Below are 17,721 nucleotides of genomic sequence, written 5' to 3'. Positions count from 1 at the left end.
AGATTTTTATTATTGTAATTACAGTCTAAGAAAAACTTAAACAAACATAATAAAAAGAGATGTATATACGATACTAAAGCTTAAAATCATACATTTGATTGAAAAACAATGATATTAAACCCTATGATATAGATATTTCACACACAAATAAAAAGATTCTTTGAAAAAAAAAACTCCAAAAATTTAATGAACTATCTATAATCAGACATTTGGGAGAAAGTGTTTATTTCAAAAACTGAAAAAATGATTTTATATATATATATATATATATATATATATATATATATATATATATATATATATATATATATATATATATATATATATATATATATATATATATATATATATATATATATATATATATTAAAAAATCTCTTTAAAATGGCTAGTTTAGTGAATTTCCCTTTGTTTAGGGTAAATCTCATGAAAGACATTAAGGTTTTTTTTTTTAATTTAATTTAAAATTTTGACACTCCACTGTTTCCAATTCAAATATTGTGTTTTTCAATTTTGTTCATTTTTAACTATTTCTTGGTCACCTTCAAGGTCACTTGATTGTTAGCTGACGCGCAATGACATGACGTCATGTCACTATTTGGTAACATCACATTCTCGGTGACAAACTTGAAAATGAACACTAAAATGTAGTGACTTTTATGAAACTATAATAAAGTGTAAAAATTTAAATAAATGAAGACTTAATGTCTTTTGTGACATTTACCCGTAAAAAAAAAAAAAACTACAGTCAATGTTAAGAGTAAAAAATGAGATACATTATCTATATTGGCATACACTAGATGATCTCATAACATGTTAATTTGAAGATGGGATTATTGAATGAAGCTTGGCTAAAAATACATATAAAAGGATTAGCTCTAGAAAGTGTTATCCCACGTCCCTCTTCGATATCAACCCGAGCCACATTCCCTTCTTAACCAACCTTCCACTTGAAGCACTAAGCCATTGCACCCAAAGAAACAAATTGTGAGAGTTGCATTCCTAAGGACATCCTAGGAACCATTAATCTCTCGCTCCCAAATGGAAACACCTGAAAGTGTTGTCCTCTAACATTCATACGTCCCATATCAAGTACATGCATCAACCCTTATATCATGTATAAGGGATTGATGCATGATATAGGACATCCCAAGACAAATTTGTATGCTCTCTCAAACGAAAACATCTATGTCCTATCTGTTATAAACGAAACATAAAAGATAACAGAATTGAACACCGAATTTATAGTGGGAAACCCATGAAACGAGAAAATCCACTTGAAGAACACTATAAACTGATCTCTTTAATTAAAAGGGTTACAAAGGCTAATGATTTGTCTAAAAAATGGGAAGAAGAGATGATCTAAAAATATCATCTAACATCCTATATATAATAGACTAGATAAGAATCCTAGTATAACTCTAAAACCTATGAGTAGGAATCCCAAACAAAAAACGTAGCCTTGGGGAACAAGGAATTTGATAGCTAACATATTTGTTTTTGGAGCATATTCAACAAACTCCACCTTGGGACGAAAAAAATCTTCCGCAACGTAAACTTCAATCTTCAAGATAAACAAAAAACACAGTGTTCAAAAGTCCCTGAGGACTTATGTTAAAATGAATAATATTGTTTATAAATACAAACTAACATTTTGTTAATTAAAATAAAGATATTTGTAAATATTTGTGCAAAAAGGGTATTGCAGGAAAACATGAAGAATATAGGAGGGGGCAATGTGTACAAGTTAAATATAACCCCGGGTTAACACGCGGATCCTCGGGTTGAAGATGACCCAAGTATTTAAAGTCAAAGAGAGCAGATCGGGTCATTATTCAGTCATACTTCACTTACGTTATATACGCTTTCTCTCTCGTTGTATAGAACACTTGTTATTAGGGTTTTCTTTGTAGTTTAGATGATCCATCATCTGTTCTTGATCTTGTTTCTAGATTAGGTTGAGTGATATGTTGATGAGAGTAGTGTAGGTTTGTGTAGTGAGTTTTGGATTGTAAGTACTTGAAAACCACCTGTCTGTTAGTCCTTAAATGATATAATAGATGGTGATGTTAGGTAACTGAGTTCTTACGAGTTTTTACATGGTATCAGAGCTTTAGGGCTCCGATTCTCGTCTCCATCGCTTTAGCGACGCTTTGTCTTCGCTGAATCAAGGTACCTGTTTTAGGTTTCCGATTCTTTGTACTTTTCTTTCTATTGTTCTTCATAATCTGTCTTTTAGTCTAGTTTTCTTGTTGAAAACTAGATCTACCTTCAGATCGTGTTCGACTAGGGTTTTGCTTGCTTATTGCAAACGATATCTTCTTGATCTTTGTTACTGTGAGTTTTTGTTCCTGCTTTGCAGATTCAGAAGACTCTCTGTTTGTGAAGAACGATCTATTTGTTCTACATTCTAATCGTGTGAAGACCTTCTTTTCTACTGGATCGGTCGTTCAATCTCATAAGGTCTGAAATAACTCACTAAGGGTTGGATTTCATCACCGATAAACCTTAGTTGGGAACGGATCTGAGAGCCGATCGGTTTTTTACTGGTATAAAACGGATCTGATCTCGCTGTGAGGTTTTCTTGGTCCCTATTTCTTCTTGATTATTGTTCTGGTGTTATTTGTTTTCTTTGTAAATACGATTTGTTATCTTGTGTTTTGACTTGGTGATTGCTTGTCTTGGGGCCCGACATACTGTGGTGACCATCTGGACTCTAAGGCTTTCACTATTGTCTGCTTTGTTTGTTTTCCTTTGTAAAACATGACTGATTCTGGTGTTGATCCTGCTGGTGGATCTGGGTCTAAACCTGATCCTACAGTAAACTTTGATGATCCTTTATATGTTCATCCTTCTGATAATACTATCACTAGTGTTATTAGTTTCAAATTGTTAGGGACTAAAAACTTTAGGATATGGCGCAGTTCTATGGTTAGAGCCTTAAATGCTCGTAATAAACTTGGTTTTACTGATGGAACTGTATCTAAACCTGTTAATGATCCTGTTAAAGAGTCTAAATGGGAACGTGCTAATGCTATTACTTGTTCTTGGATTCTTGGATCTATTTCTGAGAACTTATATGCTAATCATGCTTGTTCAGAAAGTGCTCATGATCTGTGGAATGAGTTATCTGAAACTTATCATAAAACAGATGGTTTTGTTATTTTTAATGTTCATCAAAAAATTGTTTCTCTTTCTCAGGGAAGTTTGTCTTTGTCTGATTACTTTAGTAAACTTGATTCATATTGGAAAGAGTTTGATGGTTTAACTAATCTTGCTGAGTGTACTTGTGAAGCTGCTAATAGTTTTAAGAACCATTCAAAATTAATGAAGTTAATGCAGTTTTTAAGTGGTTTAGATGAGTCTTATAATCAAGTTAAGAGTCATATTTTGCTTATGGATCCTCTTCCTTCAGTCAAAACTGCTTTCTCTTTAGTGTCTCGTGAGGAGTCAAATAAAAAACATAGTTCTGGTTCTTTGACTTCAGGTTCCAAAATGTCGTCTTCCGCTTTTGTGTCTAAATTTGTTGATTAGAAAAAATCTAAATCCAAGGGACAAATACCACAGTGTAAAAACTGTGGTCTTAAGGGTCATTCCATTGATAAATGTTTCAAAATTATTGGGTATCCAAAGGATTACAAACTAAGATCTGAAGTCAATAGTCAAAACAAAAGTTTTTCTAATAATTCAACTTCTGTTTTTCAAACTGAATCTCCTGGATCTAGACCTGGTGATAGTGGTAATGATTGTCGTTTTTTAACTAATGAGCAATATGCAAAGTTTCTTAGTCTCATTGGTGAAACAAAGCAAGGGTTGGATGAGACATCTGTCAATGCCAATATGGCAGGTATTTCATGTAATTCTTTTCTTAATAACAACTGTGCTAAGTGGGTTGTTGACTCTGGAGCTAGTCAACATATGATTAACTCTGAGTCATATCTTCAAGATTCTATTGATGTTTCTAGATTAAATCTAAGGGTTAGTCACCCTAATGGATCTTCTGCTCAAATTAATAAAATTGGAAACATGCAACTATCTAATTCTCTTACACTGTTTGATGTCTTTGCTGTCCCAGATTTCAATGTTAATTTGTTATCTGTTTATAAACTGTGTAAAGATAGCAAATGTGAAGTTGTTTTTAATGAACATAATTTTCATATTCAGGATTCACAGTCCAAGGGGACGGTGGAGACTGGTAATCAATCTGGTGGACTTTATTACCTTGATCCATACATTTTAGGTAGTAAGTCCTCTGTTTCAAAGAATGTTTGTTGTGTGTCTAAATTTACTTGGCATAGTAGACTTGGTCATCCTGCTGATCAAGCTTTAGAAGTTCTCAAAAATAAACTCAATTTTAGTAATATTTCTCTCTCACCTTGTGAAGTTTGTCATAAGTCTAAACAGACTAGAGTGGCATTTCATAATAGTCTCCATATGACAAAATGTCTTAGTGAACTTGTTCATTTAGATGTGTGTGAACCATATAGATTTGAGTGTATAGGAGGGTTTAGATTCTTCTTGATTATAGTGGATGATTTCACTAGAGCTACTTGGGTTTTTCTTCTTAAGTCTAAAGAAGAAGTTTTTCAAAACTATGTTGTATTTTTTAACATGCTAAAGAATCAATTTCAAACTGTTGTTAAAACTATAAGAACTGATAATGGAACTGAATTTATAAATTTTCATTTTAAAACTTTTTGTGAAAGTCATGGGATTATTCATCAGATCTCTTGTGTTTACACTCCACAACAGAATGGGGTTGTAGAGCGAAAACATAGGCATATTCTTAATGTTGCTAGGTCTCTAATGTTTCAATCAGGAGTTCCATTAAAGTATTGGGGTGATGCTATTCTCACATCCGTTTTTCTTATTAATAGAACTCCTTCTTCTGTTTTAAAAGGGTTATCTCCTTATGAGTTAGTTTATAAAAAGTCACTTAATTTTGATAATCTTCGTGTGTTTGGATGTTTGTGTTTTGCTACCTGTTTAAATAATGCTGATAAGTTTTCTGCTCGTTCTGAAAAATGTGTTTTTATGGGTTATTCTTTAGAAAAAAAGGGATACAAAGTTTTGAGTCTTGATTCAAATTCTATGTTTGTTTCCAGGGATGTTAAGTTCTTTGAATCTGTGTTTCCATTCAGAATGCAGAATCCTGTTTTTAGTAGGTCTAATGATGTTTCTAGTGGGACTGATCCATTTTCCTATGATGATCCTTTACTTTCTGAGAATTATGTTGATAATGGTGTTTCTAATAGAACTCAAGGAGTGGATCATCATTTAGATGGTGCTAGTTCTCCTTTGAGTCCTAGTAGAACAGATTCTACAGAGAGGAACACAGATACTAGTTTAAGGTTTGAAGGGTCCCATGTGCCTCTTCTTGATGGGTCTGGTCCTAGTTTTGTTGGTTCTCCTGACTCTTCTATTAGGACTGAGGAAAATAGTCCTTTAGTTTCTGATCCTCTTGATACTCAGTCTATTGGTCTCGCACGAACCAGAAGAGAAACCAGGCTTCCTTCTAAATTTAGTGATTATATTGTAGAAGGAAAATATAAGTATGGAATTGAAAAAACTCTTAACTACTCAAAGTTGATTTCTGAAAACAAGTGTTTTGTTTCTAATCTTGATAAAACAGTAGAACCTCAGTCTTATTATGAAGCTTCTTTTAACCCTGAATGGGTTAAAGTTATGAATCAGGAAATGGAAGCTTTATATAGAAATAATACATGGGTTATAACTGATTTGCCTAAAAATAGGAAACCTATAGGGTGTCGTTGGATCTATAAAATAAAATACAAGGCAAATGGTGAAATAGAAAGGTATAAAGCTCCTTTAGTAGCAAAAGGGTATAATCAAAGGGAAGGAATTGACTATGAGGAAACTTTTGCTCCTGTAGCCAAAATTGTCACTATTCGTGTTGTTCTTACTTTAGCTGTAAACTATAATTGGAATTTGTATCAATTTGATATTAATAATGCTTTTTTGTATGGTTCTCTTGAAGAGGATGTATATATGACATTACCTCCTGGATATCATAGTAAAAATGATAACAGAGTTTGTAAACTGTTAAAATCTTTATATGGTTTAAAACAGGCCCCACGAAAGTGGAATGAAAAGTTAAGTAGTTCTTTGATTAATTTTGGTTTTAAACAGAGTTATAATGATTACTCTATGTTTGTTAATTTTTCAGGAAAATTGATTGTTATTTTGTTAGTATATGTTGATGATATTATTGTCACTGGAAACTGTGAGGATGAAATAACAAAAGTAAAAGATTTCTTGAAATCACAATTTCTTATTAAAGATTTGGGAAAGTTAAAATACTTTTTAGGTATTGAAGTTGTTGATATTCCAAATGGTATTTGTTTATCTCAAAGAAAATATTGCCTGGAACTTTTACATGATTTTGGTATGTTGAGTTGTAAACCTGTTAAGACTCCCCTTGAGTTAAATGTTGTGTTTAATAATAAAGAAGTTTTGGTGGAAAGTGTTACAGATTTTTAAAAATTAATTGGTAAACTTATCTATCTTACTATTACCAGACCTGATATTGCATATGCAGTACATGTTTTAAGTCAATATATACATAAACCTACTAAAGCTCATTTACAGGTTGCAATGAGATTGTTAAGATATCTTAAGTCTAGTCCTGGAAAGGGTGTTAGTATTTTAAAGTCTAAATCTGATGATCTTTTATTAAAAGGGTATTCAGATGTTGATTGGGCTAAGAGAATATTTTCTAGGAAGTCTGTAACTGGTTATGTTGTGTTTTTTGGAAATTCTCATGTTGCTTGGAGAAGCAAGAAACAATCTACTATATCACGCTCTTCTACAGAGTCTGAATATAGAGCCTTAAGTTCTTTATCATGTGAATTGATTTGGATTTTGAAAATTCTATATGATATTGGTTTTAAAATTTCTATTCCTGTAAATTTGTTTTGTGATAATGAATCAGCCATTAAAGTGGCTATGAATCCAGTTTTTCATGATAAGACCAAACATTTTGAAATTGATGTTCATTTCATAAGGGAAAAATCATAAAAGGAATTATTAAGTTGGTTAAAATTAGTTCTTCTAATCAAATTGCAGATATATTCACTAAGTCACTTGTGTCTTCTCAACATGAATGTCTTAGTGATAAACTAAACTTGTTTGATCCTTTTTCTTTTAATTAATTATTTTTCAAAATGTTTAGTTTGAGGGGGGATGTTAAAATGAATAATATTGTTTATAAATACAAACTAACATTTTGTTAATTAAAATAAAGATATTTGTAAATATTTGTGCAAAGAGGGTATTGCAGGAAAACATGAAGAATATATGAGGGGGCAATGTGTACAAGTTAAATATAACCCCGGGTTAACACGCAGATCCTCGGGTTGAAGATGACCCAAGTATTTAAAGTCAAAGAGAGCAGATCGGGTCATTATTCAGTCATACTTCACTTACGTTATATACGCTTTCTCTCTCGTTGTATAGAACACTTGTTATTAGGGTTTTCTCTGTAGTTTAGATGATCCATCATCTGTTCTTGATCTTGTTTCTAGATTAGGTTGAGTGATCTGTTGATTAGAGTAGTGTAGGTTTGTGTAGTGAGTTTTGGATTGTAAGTACTTGAAAACCATCTGTCTGTTAGTCCTTAAATGATATAATAGATGGTGATGTTGGGTAACTGAGTTCTTACGAGTTTTTACAACTTATATTGAAATGCCAACCAAATTTGAACAAAGTTCAAATTTGGCAGTTCGAATCGACTTTGTCAAAATTGAATTGTCTAATGTCACCCTTTTGGGTTCGCAAAGTTGAACCTACGGAGGAGCCGTAGAAAACACAAGTTTAGAAAACCCTATAAAGGTACGAACATAGTAAAGACCATTAGTCTTTCTCAAATCAGCTTTAATCACAACTCGAGAACCTTTTTTGGTCTTCAAAACACTGCCTGCACCTGAAAAATTGTAACCCTTGTTGTCGAAGACACTCAAGGAGATGAGATTTCTCTTCATCATAGGAATATACCGAACATCGGTTAAAGTTCAAATCATGCCATCAAACATCTTGAAACGGATAGTGCCGACGCCTTCAATTTTACATTGGGAACCATCAAAACCTCGAACTGACTCGACATTGTGAATTGGTTCAAAAGTAGTAAACCAATCTTTATGTGAAAACATATGATATGTGCAAGCTGAATCAAGAACCCAATTATCAGCGACACTTCCCGAAACAATAGTAAGGACTTCTCCCTCGGAATCATCGTCATGAGCATAGTTTGCAGAATCATCATTTGCCTTTGATTTATTTGAAGCGTTCCTCTTTTCGTTATTCTGCAGCTAATAACACCAAGAAATTTCATGGCCATCTTTGTGACAAGACCTGCAATTTTTGTCTTTTTCTTTGCCTCGAGATTTGGAACGAATATTTTTACCTCGAGAATCCCTTTCATGTGAACGACCCCGGACAAATAACCCTTCACCTTGTGTACTGCTTGACCCATCATTAGAAACCATTTGTTTCATCTTTTCCTTGGAGTATAAGGCATAATAAACTTCATTCAAAGTAAGAGAATCATGGCTATAAAGAATAGTATCACGGATATTCGAATATGAAGTAGGAAGAAAACATAAAAGGATCAATCCAAGGTCTTCCTCATCATACTTGATTTCCAATGTAGCTAAATCAGAAACAATCTTTTTGAAGTTAAATATGTAGGTAAGCAAGTCTCCACCTTCTTGAAGTTTGTGTAAGAAGAGTTTTTGTTTTTAAATGCATCTTACTCGTGAGATCTTTTGACATCCATATTGGCTCAAGTTTTAACCAAATAGCAGCTGCAGTTTTTTCATAGAGCACTTCTTGGAGAATATTATAGTGGAGATGTAACCGAATTTGTGACAAGACTTTTCAAACATTATTTATCTCAACGAGAGTCTAAGTAGCTTGAGCTTTGCTTCCAAAGGAATCTAATGCATCATCGTAATCAGATTGAGCTAAAAGGTCTCACATCTTTACTTGCCAAAGTGAAAATCGGGTGTCACGATTCAAAAGTGGAAGATCGTATTTTACGTTAGCCATAGAGTAATCGGTTTGTTATAATGTCTTATTAAAACACAATTAAATTGGCTCGTATTCGGTTTTAATAAAACTGATCGTCGGCTGGAAATAAAAATAAAAACTATAAACAGGAATGATTTATATATGGATGAAATTTTTTTTAAAGGAAAAAGAAATTTTTTTTATGGGACTTAAATAAGAACACGATTTTCAGAGTATATTTGGGCTTAAATGAAAATGTTAATACAGACAATTTATATATATGAGCTTAAAAAGAAAATTATATCAGGGTTTAATAAAACTACGAGGGCTTCAAGAAGAAAAGAATGACCTGGGCAGGAATCACAGAACCAAGCACGATTGATTAAATTTTGCTGGTGTATGGATCGTACTGAAAAAAGAAACGATGTCAAGAAGAGTCGACAAGAAAGAATCGTCGAAGTGATGATGAAGAAAAACACGATCACAAAACCCAGCAGGATAACTATCCAAAAAATCCAGATGCGGATCACGATTGCCACAACAAGGACGAAGAACGATCTGCACAAAAACTGGATGAAGAACTCGATTTGTAACACATGTATGTATTGATCTTCAAATGCTCTGATACCACTTGTTATAAACATAACATAAAAGATAACGAAATTGAACACTGAATTTATAGTGGGAAACCCATGAAACGGGAAAACCTACTTGAAGAACACTATAAACTAATCTCTTTAATTGAAAGGGTTACAAAGGCTAATGATTTGTCTAAAAACGGGAAAAATAGATGATCTAAAAATATCATCTAACATCCTATATATAAGAGACTAGATAAGAATCCTAATACAACTCTAAAACCTATGAATAGAAATCCTAAACAAAAAACGCAGCCTTGGGGAACAAAGAATTTGACAGCTAGCATATTTGTTTTTGGAGCATATTCAACACTATCTCATGCATCAACCTCTTATATATGTGTCATGGGAATCCATATCTCATGCATCAACCCATATACATGAACAGTAGCTCCTATAAATTACATGCATAAGTAATTGCTATCAATTACATACATTTACCCCCTTGTACATGAGACGGGGGTTGGTGCATGTAATTAGTATAAAAAAAACCCTACCCGTTTAACCCGACCTGACACTAACCCGAATAAGGTAATTAAGGTCGGGTTTAATCGGGTAAGAATCCTTGATCGGGTTATTGAAGTTAACCCGACAAATCCGAATTGTAATTAGGGTCAGGTATAGAGTTGACTTTTATAAAAAAAATTGGGTTTCAGGTCAACCCGAATAACCCGATTAAGAATTTATTACCAAAATTCTTTTTTCTACATTAAATGAAATAAGTTCAAGATCTCATCCAATGTTTTAAAAATCGGTTTTTTAGTTGAACTAGTATGGTGATCGGTTCCCGGTTCAACCGATTTAACCGGTTCGACCGTCGGTTCAACCGGTTTCTATAATTTTTATATTTTATTTTCCTATTTTCCTACACACACATAGACATCCACAAGTTTAGACATTAAAAATACACATAAATTCAAGTTGAAGATCAATCCAAATACATTAAAAACATATAACAATAAGTTTACATCAATCCACATACATCAACAATAAAATAAGTATAATACAGAAACAAAATATAATTTTAGATAAATACAAACGTATTAAAATACTTTATAACATTTACTATTTTAAATTAATGCTAGGATTCATATTTCCATTTCATAATATGAAGAGGGATATTGTAGTCATATCACGAAACTATTTTAGGTAGTTTGAAAGTTTTTACCAATTTCAATCACATGAAACTCCTAGATCTCTTGAGATTTTCACTGAAACATCAATGACATATTTAATCTCGGATTATGCTCTTACCAATTGTGACTGAGATTCCAAGGATTACAACTAAGATGTGAATAACCATGCAAACCCGTTCAAACACCCACAATTGATTTATAATCTCCCATTGAGGTGCCAGTTAACCATACATGCTCTATCAACAATTATAAACATGAGTTGTTTCATCATTTCATCTTTATAGTCCCACATTAGTGTGTCGGTTAACCATGCACGCTTCACTAACGACTCATAAAGAAATGATGTGCGTTTTCATAGATTAGCATATAATTTCACATTTTTTTTCTAAGTAACTAGATTGGGATTTTAGAAGGTTCTATTACTTTATAGCATTATACTTTTAATGTAATTATATCTTATCAAAACCGTTCGACAAACGACCCTCCACAACACAAAGAAGCGGTGGGTGAAAATGACACTCATTCAACGGTCATTTTATAAGTCGTTTCCTTATACCCCTCTTATAGTATGACTTCGTGAATGAGACATACTATTGATTCAACTGACTTTAGTTATACATATAGTATTTAAACATTTATATATGTATAGGGTGTATATTAAACATTTTAAAATTTCAAGGTTTAAATTTAATTATTTGAATTAACTATTAGTTAATTAATCTTTTAAACCATTTTATGATTTACCTTTACTTTTTAATTAAACTATTAATTAGACTAGTTAAATCATTTAACCAACTATGAATTTAATATTTATCTTTTAATTAATCATTTAACTAAATATATTATTAAAATCCATAAGGATAATGCAATTCACTTATCTTATAATTAAAATTACATTTCCATATTTATCTCCTCAAAATCCAAACTAGGGTTTTAACCATAACCTTTGAACAAAAAATTGGATTTTAAAGGATTCAAAACATATAATCACTAAAAATTAGATCTACTTTCAGATTAGGCAGATAAGGGCACGTAAATCGAAAAAACTAAAGAGCACGACGCGTCCTTTTCATAATTTTTTTTGTTCGATTCAACTCATGTGCAATCAATTGTAAGACCAAAGCTCTGATACCACTGATGGAATTTTAAGGTTACAACTTCAATGTACTTGCAGAAGTTCTTTTAACACTTAAGGGTACATGCAACCTAAAGATCTATGTCTTTACAATTAATAACAACATATTATGAAACTTCTAGAACCTTATATCATAATCCATGAGATTAGGGTTACATACATTTTGAATTGTTATTGTAAACAATTCTTTTGAATCCTTCCTTGAACTTTAGAAACCAAACACCAAAAGTATGATGTTTATAATGGCTCACATCCAAAACCCTAAAAACCCTATAATGAAGAGAGAGATAGGAGGGAGGAAGAAATTTCGTTCATGTGCCTCTTAGGAATGTTATGAACGAAAATTACAAGCCATGTAGTCCTATTTATAGTTTAGGTAACTTGCAGATGAATCCATATTTGAATTAATTAAATAGTATATTTAATCCCAATTCAAATATTTTCCTTATCTGCATCCAAGAGGCTTACAGAAACCCTAAAACCTCCTTCAAAATCGTCCATACCATCGATGGTTCTAGAATTGCTTCTTTTGCTCAATTATTGAACAATTACAATTCACTCATTGCACATTTAATTAATTCCAATTAATCATGAATTAATTCTAGATTAATTATGATTAATAACTAATTATTTCTTACAAATTTCATATTAATTTATTAATCATATAAATTAACAAATCAATTATCTATTTCCAATTAATATATTAATCATATAATATATTAAAAAATCATTCCTCTCTCTCTCTCTCTTAATATCATTTCTAGCTTATTTTGTTTATGAAGGCAACCAAAAAAAACTTTGTTTTTAGTTACAAGAATATATCAATTTAGTTATGAGCTTAGACACCTTAATCTAACAATATTACTTCCTAATTTCAATTTAAGCACAATGGAATTTAAAAGAATACTACATGGATGGATGTTACATATTTAATCATATATAACACGACAAACACGAAAAACACAACACACACATGCTAAATCGTGTTAATTTCGTATCGAATTTTAAACATGTCTCGACATGACATCGTGTTTTTTCAGTTGACACGAACAAGAATTCAGATTTCGATTTCATCCCATTTTTGTTTTGTTTTCTGTATTTTTGTTGCGTTGAGTTGTAAATCGGCATCCCTAGTTTTTTACAATATTGCCTAGATTATGTCGAACCTAATGATACGTCATCCACCTAGTGCTAGAAACTATGTAATGATGGATAAAAGTTTTGGTAAATTAATGGTGAAAAAAAAATTATTCGTAAAACTATTGATACACTTATTTTCAAAAATAAAAGTTGTCTATCTAGAACACATATAAGTACATAATGTAGAATGAGCAAAGTTTTGAAAATCGGGAAGGAGATCGAATCGGTCATTTTATCGGTTTGATGGTTCAACTAGTCCAACTAGTCAGAGGTCTCAAAAATCGGAAAAGCTGGATGATGACATAATTATATTATTATTAATTTTAATTATATAAAAAAAATACAAAAAGTGATAAAAAAGATGTATTTTCTAAAATTTCCGATTTTTACCGGTTCGACCGGTTTTTTACCGGTTCACATGACGAACGATTTTTTGATCTCCAAGAATCGGAACCGGGACCGGTTCCCGGTTAAACTGGCCGGTCTGGTTTTCAAAACATGGAGAATGAGTGAAGCAAATTAATGTGCAATTAATTGAGTAGAGTCCTAGATGCCATGCATGGACGTAAAGCTTGCAGCTTTACGTGGTATTTCAGCCTTGGGAGGCAAGATCTAGAGTTTGGGACATTATTTCTGCTTAGAATTGTCGAAATGAGAATTGGCCTAGAGGGACTCGACGAGTGCATGAGCCAACTCGACGAGTCAGCAATGGTTTCCCCGATGGTCTGAACGCGCTACAACTCGGCGAGTTGGTAAGACAACTCGACGAGTTAGGTTGGAGTTTTCCCGATTTTTTGAGGACAGGGGGAGCTCAACGAGTCACATAGCTGTACTCGCCGAGTTCGGTCAACATGGACTGTTGACTCAAGTGTTGACTTCCGTTGACTTTTAGGGTTTGGTCAATAGTGGACTTTGGAGACCATGGAGGGGTAAAATGGTCTTTCACCCTTTTGAGACCTAGTGGAAGAGTTAGCTTGGTGGTTATTACAAATTGCTTATTAGAGATAATTATGTGATGTAGGCCGAGTCTAGACTGTTCGTGGGGTACTAGATCTACTTGCTTACTTACGAGGTGAGTCTTCTCACTATACTTATCTGAGTGGTAATGTTGTGTGACCGGAGGGTCTTATTTGAGTTATTGATCGGAGGCTCCTATGTGCTTATATTGAGTTATGTGATAGTATGCATCTTGTCTTTGTGATATATGCTATATTATTCTGTTCATTACTGAGATAGGACCGGAGGGTCCAAACCGAGTTGTGAGACCGGAGGGTCTTCACTGAGATACAGGACCGGAGGGTCTTCACTAAGCTTTGTGCTTATAGTGTTGTGTGATATATGTTTCAGGTACTTCTCAGGATCGCGGGAAGGCGCCGACTTGATTGTACACACTTGTTGCAGATTATGTTGCAGATTTTGGGATTATCAGTTGTTTTGTTGACTTGTGTTTGACATTTGATACATTGTGGTTTTCGAGAACATGGGACATTGAGTTTTTATGTGATTTAAAAATGAAAAATTATTTGAAAATTTACGGTGTTACACTAATGCTAGAAAACTATGTAATGATGGATAAAAGTTTTGGTAAATTAATGGTGAAAAATAATAAATTATTCTTAAAACTGTTGATACACTTATTATCAAAAATAAAAGTTGTCTATCTAGGACAAATATAAGTACATATTGTACAATGAGCAAAGTTTTGAAAATCGGGAAGGAGATCGAATCAGTCGTTTTACCGGTTTGATGGTTCAACTAGTCTAACCAGTCAGATCAGTCTCAAAAATCGGAAAAACTGGATGATGACATAATTATATTATTATTAATTTTAATTATATAAAAAATACAAAAAATGATAAAAAGAGATGTATTTTTTAAAATTTCCGGTTTTTACCGGTTCCACCAGTTTTTTACCGTTTCACATGACGAATGATTTTTTGATCTCCAAGAATCGGAACCGGGACCGGTTCCCGGTTAAACCGGCCGGTCCGGTTTTCAAAGCAAATTAGTGTGCAATATTTAATTAAGTAGAGGTAACAGGATAAGAAACATTTCGACCATTAACTCTAAAAATCAAAACTAGAAAGAATATATTTTTTTATATATTTTTTTTTAAAATCATTTAAAAATTTAGTTATCTGTTTCATTTAATTCAAAATGTTTTATTTCTTAAGAATTCTAAAATATTAGTTTTTATCTTTTAGATAAAATAAAAAACCCAAAGTTAATTTTTGGCTTAGTTTGGTTTGTATCTAAACCCAATATATCAAATTTTTATATTTATAGATCTTAATGATCTAGGACTACAAACGAGTTGAGACAAGCTAGACCTAATATTATTACGCTAAACTAACCAATAACCATGTTATGTTAGTAAACTCAAACGAACTCATTAGCTTTGATTAGACTACTTCTTGTCGTACCAATAAGATATAACGTGGCTAACTAAAAATTATATATAAGAAATATATTATATTATTACTCCAAATCCATCTGGAGCCATTACAGTACCACAAGCGTTCGAACAACAGAATAGACACCTAGCTAGTATAAAAACTCCCAAAAAAGCACTTCCACTTGTTACATTTGAGATGTAAAAACTCGTACGTGTTGCTCGACAGTATTCAACTTCGCCACCTATTACAACCAGCTCTCCACGTGTGCACCCACATGTACCATAAATACCCACCACCACAACCATCGATTCACAACCATCCCACAATGGCAAAGCTCATAGCACTAGCACTTGCTTTCACAGCCCTTGTAGCCTTTGCTTCCGCCCACAGCACCATCATCACCACCACCATCGAGGAGGAAAGCACATTCTCGAAGGAGCAGTGCAGCCAACAGCTCCAGGGACAAAGATTCAATCAGTGCCAGAGGTATCTCGCGCAGGGCCAGAGTCGGTATGAAGAAGACAACCGAAGTCAGCAGCAGGGCGGCCTCCAGTTGTGCTGCCAAGAGCTCCAATACGTCGACGAGCAGTGCCAGTGTGAGGCTGTGAAAGAAGCATTCCGGGAAGCCCAGAAGATGCAACAACAACAACAGGGACAACAAGGCGGAAGCTTCGGTTCCAAGCAGATCAGACAGATGATGCAGAAGGCTCAGAACCTTCCTAACCAATGCAAACTCCAAACTAGACAATGCCAAGTCGGAAAAATCTCAATCACCACCTTCACCACTATCACCGAGGACACCACCTACAGCCGCCGTGGCTCGCAACAGCAGTGCGAGCACATCCGAGGCCGACAATTCAACCAGTGCCAAAATTTCATCCAACGACAAATGGGTTCCTATGCAACCCTTCTGATGAGCGTCAGCAGGCAAGGTCAACAGCCACAAGGTCTCGAACAATGCTGCAGTGAGCTTCAGAACGTGGAGGAAGAATGCCAGTGCGAGGCCATGCAGGAGGTGTACAGGCAAGCCCAGAGGCAGCAGCAACAAGGGAGCCAACAACGTGGCCGACGTGGTGGACAGCCTCAGACCCAAGACTTGCAGCAGATTGTTCAAAGTCTGCCCAACCAATGCAAACTAGAAGTGCATCAATGCCGAATCCCATCTACCATGTTCTAAGGTGGAGATTAATGATCGAGGAATAAATGTCATTCGCATCTCTAGTCAAGGTTTACGGTTTTGAATTTTGAGATCGATGGGAGTAGTTGCAAAAATAAGTAGGCTCATGGAGAGATGAGTATCTATAAATCTCATGTAATCGCTCTTTCATCTTTTTTATGAATAAATAAAATGATGGCTGCGTTTTTTTATTCCCTGAAGATAGTGGAACAGTTATAACCAACTTAATTATAACACAAAATTTCCATTATTGGGTTAAATATTTAAATTGAAAGAGTCTTCAAATTTATAAGGTAGAGCTTTATAGAAAGAAAATGGGTTTGACCGTCTTAATTTATTTGGTGTTTACCACTTTTGGATATAGTCTTTTGGGCAATCTCAATTGTGGCTGAGCTGGACAACTTATATTCGGCCATGTTGAACTCAGAGGTAGAGGTCTTTAGCATGCAATGAAATTCCATTAATTGTAGGCCTCTGTAGATTATATATTCATATTAAATTTCAAAATGAACTCATTGAACTGATTGTATTAACTCGGCAACGAGTTTAGAATTATATTTTTGTATTAACTCGGCAACGAGTTTAGAATTATATTTGTAGCAAACTCTGCATTATCAGAAAACATAATCGCTAAGCTAATCAATATATACCTTGCATATGGGCATTCACAAAATGGATGGCCGAATCATCTTTCTACGATCTATTCAATTCTATCATTTCTTTTTCCTACAATGTATTTAAACTCTAGTACTCTACATAATTACATCTACAGTCTTACAAAAGGTAATTTATAATATATATTTAAAAATTAAAACTTTTCTTTTTTCCATTAAAGAGTTCAATGGTCATTGAACTCCAAATTTATTGAATGTCAAGGTGGTATCTCATAATGGTAGAGTTTTCATCTATTTAATGACATTTAGGTTTGACATCTCATGTAACTCTCATATTAAACTCACCATTATGGATGCTCTAAGGACATGTACTGACACTCCCACCTTCAGGTGGGAGAGGTGGTACGAGAAGCTTCAGGAAGAAAGAAATCTGATCGGCAGGGTAGGAATGGCGTCGT

At 33.6% G+C, this 17,721-nt stretch overlaps 1 pseudogene; it reads left to right on the top strand.

Moving 5' to 3' along the window:
* The first annotated feature begins 15,797 nt into the window (after positions 1-15,797).
* LOC145127435 (2S seed storage protein pseudogene) lies at positions 15,798-16,649 on the top strand (annotated as a pseudogene).
* Positions 16,650-17,721: the final 1,072 nt, after the last annotated feature.

This window comes from Lactuca virosa, chromosome 7, assembly GCF_052849685.1.
Source record: "Lactuca virosa cultivar CGN04683 chromosome 7, Lactuca_virosa_CGN04683_v6, whole genome shotgun sequence".
NCBI lineage: Eukaryota > Viridiplantae > Streptophyta > Magnoliopsida > Asterales > Asteraceae > Lactuca > Lactuca virosa.
The sequence above is the reverse complement of the archived record's forward strand: the minus strand, read 5'-3'. Positions and strand labels throughout refer to the sequence as shown.